Source organism: Colossoma macropomum, unplaced genomic scaffold, assembly GCF_904425465.1.
Source record: "Colossoma macropomum unplaced genomic scaffold, Colossoma_macropomum, whole genome shotgun sequence".
NCBI lineage: Eukaryota > Metazoa > Chordata > Actinopteri > Characiformes > Serrasalmidae > Colossoma > Colossoma macropomum.
In genome coordinates, this window is record NW_023494793.1 from 15,173,198 (window position 1) to 15,182,646 (window position 9,449).

Below are 9,449 nucleotides of genomic sequence, written 5' to 3' on the forward strand. Positions count from 1 at the left end.
CATCCACTTCCTGTACACCGCCTTTGGATGTCCTGCTTGACAACAAACTGGACAGGTAGGTGTTAACCAGCTCGACGTTCTGACCCATGATGGTAACTAAACTGATTGTGGTCCTATTATTTCGGAAGTCCAACACCATCTCCTTGGTCTTGGTCACACTGAGAAGCAGAATGTTCCTTATACACCACTTGACAAAGAAGTTTACAAGGTCTCTGTATTCTCTTTCCTGCCCATCCCTGGTGCACTCGACTACCATAGAGTTGTCAGAAAATGTCTGAAGGTGGCAGAGGTCTGACCTGTACTGGAAGTCAGTGGTAGACATGGTGAAGAGGTAGGGGGTAAGAGCACAGCACCTTGTGATGCTCTAATGCTACTGACCAGACGATCAGGATGGCAGGTTCCCAGATACAAATACTGGGGTCTTCCAGACAGGTAGTCCAAGACCCAGGCAACCATGGATTTTTATCCATCTTCTCCCCCAGATGGATGGTATTGAATGCACTTCAAGAAAGTGATTCTTACTGTGGTGTTGTTCTGGTCCAAATGGGAATGCGTCTTCTGCAGTAGATAAATAACAGCATCATCCTCGCCAACCTGCTGTTGATGAGCAAACCGCAGGGGGTCGAGGAAAGGGTTGACCTGAGGTCTGAGATGTGACAACCCTAGTCTCTCCTGGACCTTCGTGATGTGGGATGTCAGGGCCACTGGTCTATAGGCATTGAAAAAGGAGGTAGATGGCTTCTTTGGAACAGGAACCAGGCAGGATGTTTCACATACAGGCACATGCTCTTGCTTAAGACTCATGTTGAAGAGATGCTAAAGAATCCCACATAGCTGAGTGGTACAAACCTTCAGTACTCTTGGGCTGATTGATAATGGCCGGGGGTTGAGGAGGTGTGAATAGGAGTATGGAAGTTGTGGAGGTTGCAAGGGAAAGGGGGGAATGTTGCTGCTAATGGAGGGGGGTGGTGTCATGCTGATCCTGTTAAACAATACATTCATCTTGTTTCCAAAACTGCCCCCCACAGTTTTGTCTTGAAGCCAGTGATCTTCTTCATATCAGCACACACTTCCTTTGCATTGTTTTGCTGAAGTCTTCCTTCCAGCTACTTCTGTAGGCCTCCTTATTCTCTCTCAGTCTCACCTCCAGCTCTTTCTACACACTCCTTCGTAATTCTTTATCCCTCAGTCTAAAAGCCTGCTTCTTTTTGTTTAACAATTCCTTCAGATCCTTGGTGACCCATGGTTTGTTGTTGGGAAAACAATGTACCCGCCTGACTGGAACAATGTCCACGCAGAAATTGATATAAACAGTGATGCAGTTTGTCATCTTCTCAATGTCCTCACCAGCTGATTCACATAAGACCCCCCAGTCTGTGGTCTCAAAGTAGACCTGCAGAGCCTCCTCTACCTCTGGTGACCACCTCCTTATTGTCTTCTTTGTCACTGGTTGTCTTAAGACTACATGCTGGTATGTTGGAGTTAGTAGAACCAGGTCGTGGTCCAATCTTCCCAGTGGAGGAGGGGCAGATGAACTGCATCCATAACATTTGCATACAGAAGATCCAGCACTCTGTTCTCCCTGGTTTATATAGCTGTGATGGTCAGATGTCCACATTCTTTTGGTCATATAGTGTAAATTTAATGGTATAAAACTTTCAACATCATTTAGTGAATTTATCATGTTTGTTATCAAAAAACTCTTCACAAACTCATATTTTGGAGCTAAAAGATACTATGCGAAATAAATTACAAAGAGACTAGGTTAGTAATGTTAGCTAAGGTAATAAATGACTGACTGCCTTTAATTTTAAGATATAGACATGTGTATGTACTACTTTTTTTGTGGTCTCATACTGGATTTAATTTGCTGCAGTCATAGCCAAGTGTCCCTTGTGTAAAAGCCATATATTTTAATATTATTTTAGTCTACTTATACTATGTACAGGATGTAGGGAGTATATTTTTGACTTTATAATTAACCTTTTTCCCTATATCTATATCTTTCCTGGATCTATATTTTAGTATACTTCACTTTAATTTGGCACTGATATAATATTTTGATTTGATGCTTAAACTACACGTTCACAAAAAAGAGAATTTTTGTGCTTTAGAAGTTTACTTGAAAAAGTATACTTGAGAAAGGTGAATATTGTGTTGAAAAGATGCTTTATCAATTTATGCTTACACTAAACTGTGCTTATTCTAAACCAAAATTATACTTTAACAAAATATTTCTAAACAATATGGATAATTTATGTTAAACCTATATTGCAGTGACTTGTGCTTGAAACAACACTTGCAATTAAATATTCTGTATTAGCAGTATTATTATTGATAAATGTGATGTGTGGCCATATTGAAAGTGTAAATATAAAATAAAAGTACACTTCAAATTAATTGTATACAATTTTATTTCAAATGTAGCTCTAACAGTGGAAAAAAACATCACATCATGTCAGTAGGATGTAAGAATACTTACATCAAAGAGTATTCATCTGTAACATGCTGTTACAGGTAATAAATAATAGATTTTACACCACCAGAAATATTGTAACATGACTGTCCCTTAAGTAATGCTTAAAAAGTTATATATGGAAGTTATGTAATATATATAATAAATATATATTTTGAAACCACTAATTTGTACTAAATCACTACTAATGTGTACTTCATATATATTTAATCATGCTTTATGTATATTAGGTATACTATTCACGTGTTATTGTCACCACTCATATATATAACATATAATTTTAGTATACTTCTCTGTACTGCCAAACTGAACTCTAAAATATATTAAAAAGTGTTCTAAAATTATTTTGTAGTACTACCCATGTCCACTTTAATCACATAATTAATAACTTTATATATTGATTTAATTCATATAGTCCCAGTACATAATTGGTATATTTGCAAACACTGTACAATCAAATATTTTTGCAGAACTATTTTGTGGTTACTCATACTACAGTGTACTCAATTACATGCTTAGCATACCAACTTACACTGTAGTACACTGTGCCTTTTACTAAGTGCACATTAATGACAACGTTAATAACAGGATTGGAGTAACTCTGAACACCCTGCCCTGCACACTTTATAGTTTTTCTGCTCCTAACATACCTGATCCAACTCATCACAATAATAATCTCTATATTCTCTAAGGAATTTCAATGCATTTGTGTTGGCTCAACAAATGTCACTCATGGAAATCAGCTGGAAATGTTTTAGCTTTACATAAAATATAGTATTGTGTGCAACACAATAAAACCACAGTGGACTCAGAAAAATGCATAAAATTATGCCAACCTTCAGTTACATTTAAGTGGACTATAAATATTATAAGTGAACAGTCTGTGCTGCAGTGCGTGATGATCTTGTAATCTAACACTGCAGGAATTCAAACAACGCTGTGAGGGAGTTTCTGTTTTCTGTTTTGCCATCGCGGCTCAGACCGCTGAAGTAGAAGGACTTGATGGTAAGCTATCTTACAATGAAGTATATGTAATGAAACTCTCTACTGACTGTCTATCCAGCTGTTTTTCGCATCGATAAAAATCTAAATATCCAGTTTCGTATTGCTAGCGTTGCTTCCAAGTCTCCCAGCTCAAATAAGCTAAGATTGTTAGCTAGCTAGCTAACACAAAGTCAGACACAGCTTTCTTTTACCAAGTATAAAGATTACCAGTATTAACAATACTGGTTTGCTAATGCTGAAAAATCTCTAATTGAGAATCTATTGAGCTGTTCAAAGCTTAGCCAGTTAGCTTTAGTTACAGAAAGAGTGTTAGTTACATTTACTCAGTTGAATGTACCTAAAAGAAAATCTATGGATTTGAAATTATTTGAGTTAATTCAAAGGTCAGTTACTTAAGTAGCTTATATGTGTGAAGAAAACAGTCTCTTTTTTACTCAGCACTTCACACTGAAATCTTAATTCTGGTTTTCATTCTGTTGTGTAGGGTCAGTTCCTGAGCTGCTTTACTGTTGCTCACACCTCTCACTTTAGAGCTTTAACATTTCATTTTTGACCAAAAGGATCTTAAATAGAAAATAACATCTAACAAACTGATAAATGCTGAATGTATTAAATTCAATTGCAGTTCTGCAATTAATATTTAATTATACTTAAAGTTCTTAAGACTTTTGGAAGTTCATAGTAAAACATTTTACCCCTCCTATTGAGGTTGTTTTTTTTTAGGTTAGGCTTCTGGTTGAGTAATTATTTCATTTAAGAAACTTCATATGCTATAGTAATACTTTTGCTTGCCTACTTTGTCACACCTCTTGCAAAATTCTATTCATAGTTGCTTATAAAATGTGAAAATATGTACTTCGTACAATGTGTTAAGAATGTTTGTTTTTTTCCCTTTAAGAAATTTATAATCAGGACTTTGTACTTTCTGTCATGTTTCAGAGCGAAACATGCTCTGTACAAAAATTGAAACATGATCAGTTATATGATTTTATACTGTTCTTATGTGCCAAATAAACTATGTATATGTGTTTCCATTGTAATAAACATTTCTTTTCCAGGCAAATAAAATTATCCACCTCTAGAAAGCATGCACATTTTATGCCTTTTATTGGTAATTCCATTCAACAATTTGCCATTTTAATGAAGCCTTTTTATTGAATATGCCAAAATGTGCATAAAAATAGGTGGATGGAAACCCAGCTAAAGACACTGTGTGCACTTGTTCAGTAATGAGATATAGCATGTTTCTAATAACATACTTTTATGTACATTTCCTGCTAGTAATGATAATGGTTGTGTTTTTTTGTTTTTCATTTTTTTTTTCCCCCACCAGTTAACTTTACATACTGAAATCTTCATTGCACTATTCAGAGACATGAAATGGTAGCAGCTCATCTGGTTTGGGTAATGAAATTAGACAGTTTAGCATTCATTCACATTCAGAATTATTGGCCTGATGTTTCTGTGCTCCATGGAGTGTTGTTTCTAGACTGTGTAAATGGAGTGTCCAGAGTCCAGATAATTCTACCTTAAAGGTTCCAAAGACCATGAACACAAAATGATGAATTATCAAAAACCCACAGTTAAAGAACCTTTTTAGATAATTTTATATTTTTAAGTCAAGTTGGCTAATAAGCTATTCAAATTATATGAGCTTTTGGAAGTTCTTATATTGATTGACAGCATCTGATTGAATGATGAAAACTGGATCGTTGTTGGATTTCATGTAATTATGGAACACTTTTATCTGCTAGCCAGCTCTGACCTCATTAACTTGCTGGAAAGACAAGAATGTCTGCACAAATGCAAAAAAGTCACACCATTAACTATTTTTTTTACTCTGTTATAATCAGTGCACAAGATATCCAGAAAGCGAGAGAGAGAAGAGAAAATGTGCACTGAGTTTGCCAGTCTCCCAGACAGGTAAGTAGAACAATTATATTCAGGAAATTTGGGAAAATGCAGGAAAATTTGGGTTGTCAGCCAAGTTATCTATCAGGTGTGGCCAGAGCCACTCTGTCCATCCCTCTAACTCCTTCATCCAAGCTATCTCTTTGTTTCTCTTACATTCATTAAAACCCTTCCTTCAGTACAGAATGTTTTGCTACTTTGGCATGACGTTGTCTAATTTTGCTATTTTTTCAGTAGCAGTTTTATGCACTACTTAAGTATTAAGCAGTTTGATAAAGTGCCTTTAGCAATCGGCTCCTGTGTGCAATATATATATATATATATATATATATATATATATATATATATATATATATATAAACATCCTGTAGTGTGAACATTTTTAATATATTAACTTCTTACTATGTAGGTATTTTCTATCCTGTGTTTCTGATTTGATTACTTGTTTGCATGCCTGAATACAGGTGAGAAAGTTTATTTTTCTATTTTTTCTCTTGTTTCAGTAATCTAGCACTCATGCAGAGTTTACAGCACTGCCCTTTGTAGAAAAAGAGACCTCATGAAACATGGACTACAACATGACAGTCCAGCACAGCACCAGGACCAACCATGTTAAAGACTTTCAAACATACTGGACACACTTTAACATTTGTCAAGGCATCAAACCCCTGATGGTGTTCTGACACCAGAGAAGCTTTCCTAATCAAGAAACTCTGACTGTGGTTTAACCATTGTGATTTTAAAACAAATTTCAAATACTTAAAATGTATTTCAAAAGTATTGCAAGATTACATTAATATATTAAGTGTATTACCTACAAGTTTTTAAGAAATATTATTTATGTGTTGTTAATACAGTAATTGCACTACTGTTAACACATTAAGTAAAATATTTAAAAAGCCTTGAACCATTTAACCATTATGACCATACTGTATTACAAATTACAAATTACAAATAAGTATAAAATAAATAGTCATTTGAATAGAGTGGTTGGACACCTGAACTACATTTTCCAGTACACTCAAGTAGTGTTAGAACGTTACACATATAATGCTGCAAATATTGTTATAGCGTACTACAGGTAAAATACTTGTATATTAGAGATAAATGACACAGAATGCTAATTATGTATTTGAGTTCACCTTAGTAAATACTTAAAGTACATACTTTAGTGTACTGAACCAGTATTGCAAGAGCACAAGGAGGATTCAGCAAATATACTTGTCTGTATTTGTAAATATACTAATTATTTTCTGGGACTATATAAAATATACATAACTATATAACTTATTTATATATTGAATATATTAATTATTGGTAGTTAGTATTACAAACATACTTTTGTCACAGTTTAAATGTATGATGTACATTTGATGTACAGTTTAATGAGTTCAATTGGGTGGTACACACTAGTATAGATAAATTATACTGTATTATACTATATAAGAGTGGTGAAAATAACACATGACTAGTATACTTAGTATACATAAAGAATAGCTTAAATATCAAGTACATATTAGTAGTGATTTAATACAATTCAGTGGATCCAAACTCACATGACTTAAGTATATAAGTTTGTTAGCACTACTTTAGTATACTGCAAGGGGTTGAGTGGCTTACTGTGAAGCTCATAAATAGAGCAGTGCATAGAGCAGTCGTTAAACGCTGCACACATCAACTTGGCCAGTGTGTGTGTAAAGTGCATAAAATGGTAAAAAGCACAGGTGATTACACACCAAAAGCATGCGACTCATGGACCACCCCAAACATGGCCTGTATGTAAGTGTGTACCCTGAGGTTAAAGGTTTATTAATTACCCATTTATGAATGGATGAGATGGATCCATCAGATTCTAGGTAGAATGATTGCTAAAACTAGTTAGTTGACTTTGTTTAACTGTCAAACGTTTTATCAATGAGAATTTGTGTGGTCAAACTGAAAATTATGTTACATTACATTTCAGCTGAGACTAACAGTACAAATTGTAGACATTCTTCCAAGTGAGATTTATGAGTTATCCTTAAACTGTGAAAGAAGCAGACATGTTTACTGCGCTCACTCCACAGGCTCTGAATCATGTACATGTCCAGCACATTTCTATACGGGAAAAAGGAAACATACTACCTCATGGTTTCATGTGTTAAACCACCCTGGAGACCCATTCATTAAACATCACTGTAAGCTGAAGTGAGGTCCACACCTGGTTTTCCCTTCTCTCTCTCCCTCTGTTGGCCGTCTCTCTCTCTTTGAAGTGCTAACTCAAACTCCTGACATTTTAAATGTTTCTTTTCTGGGATTCAAGTTTCGAGTTAAAGCAGTGACCTTGGTGGGAGATGCTTTATGGGTTTGACCTGGGAGTCCCCTCGACAAGCCTGGCTCCTTACTCAGTAGGCTGATGGAAAAAGGGAGGATAGGGGAGGTGGAGGGTGTCTGGAAGAGCAGGACAGGTGAGTCTGCATCCCCCCAACCCTGTCCTCGTCTGACTCTGGGGAAGGGGCACATCAGCACGCCAGCACAGATGTTGTTGCATTGTCTGGATCCCCAGCCCAATGGGGAGCAAGTTCTCATTAGCTATTGTCTTCCCCTCTCCATGGATCCTCGTGATAAATGCAGCAGTCGCCTCCAGACTGCCAGGCTGAAGAAAAGCATCTCCGACACAAGAGGAGCCAGTATTACTCTCATGCACAAAGGGCAAGCCTTACCCAAAGAAGTCTAGTTCTCTTTAGTGCAGTCCTTTTTTCCTCATCTTTCAACCCTCTTTTCTCCACACTGCATATTAGCAAAATACCTAGTTTGAAACATTTCAGTTTATAATATTCAAACTTAACTTTATTTCAAGGAGGTGATGATCTCACAATAGTTTTGTTATTGTTATTTTTATTGGCATAGGACACAATAGCAATTGGCAAGTGTACCTCCGGTTTGCATTGTTGTCCTTGTAGTTACTGAAAAGTAAGCCTTAGTATGTAGGCCTGGGATTTTAAGGAACACATCCCCTTTCATGTGACTAGCTTGGAAACATGAACATCTCTTAAAAGCTCCTTCCCCAAAAACAGAGAGAAGAAACAGACAGAGAGAGAAATGCCATGGCATTGTTTCATTACTTTTTCCCTTATACCCACCCTGTACCACCCCCACCCCCCTTTGTTTCTTCTCTATTTCCCCAGCCAAGCCTGTGAACACATTGCAATGCCCGAGGGCAGCGGTGTGGACAACCTGTGCTCGCCTCACATGAGTGAGCAGCAAGCGGTCCGGGGAACCGCACTGGCATGCTCAAACAAACAGGTGTACGGCGAGAAGGTGCAGGCTGCGAAGGCTAAGTTTTTCTTGCGTCAATGCAGCCCTGCTTTTGGAGTCTATCCCGCTGTTTGAACCTGACCCAGCATACATTTACACATCTCACAAGTCCACAGTAAAAAAGCTGAGTGCAGAGGCTGAATTTACATGAAATTAAATGCAGATTTATCCATTCTCTTTACATGATATCTTCATGGCTGAGATCAATTCACTGAGCAGTTTGAGTAAACGTACGTTTCAATAAGAATAACTGACTGAAATACTTTGAAAAACAAAAATTTATTTGCAATACCCTAAATTAGAGATGGCATGATCCATTTCTTCTTTTCCGATATTGGTACCAATACCGAAACCTTAAGTTCATCTGACACCAATCTAATATTTTTTTCTTTAGAAACTTATAAGCTTTAAAATGAGCTATTGTTAATTTAAGCACTTCATTTAAGATAAGTACTTAAGTTAGAATAACATGCTCAAACAACTCAGACACTCTACTACCCCACAGGAAGAAATACACAGCTAACATCTTAACATTACACAGTCAGAGTGTGTGCTATTTTAGGCTAGATTTCCAAATTGGATGATATTAATTCTTTTTTTCCCAGTGATAAGCAATTCAGGTGTTTTCTACTGATATCAGCCTGATACCAATTCCTATCTCTATCCTAAAAATGAATTTAATTTTATGTCTCAAACCTGTAAGCTGAACAGAGGTGGGTAGAGTATCCTAGAATTACTTTTGTGAAATAGTAACTCAAGC

The 9,449-nt window shown here is 36.4% G+C and overlaps 1 long non-coding RNA gene across 1 annotated transcript; it reads left to right on the forward strand.

Moving 5' to 3' along the window:
* The first annotated feature begins 3,436 nt into the window (after nt 1–3,436).
* On the forward strand, nt 3,437–6,102 carry LOC118812900. Its single transcript, XR_005007588.1, has 3 exons — nt 3,437–3,481; nt 5,335–5,404; nt 5,896–6,102. It is a non-coding gene; the product is annotated as an uncharacterized LOC118812900 (long non-coding RNA).
* Nucleotides 6,103–9,449: the final 3,347 nt, after the last annotated feature.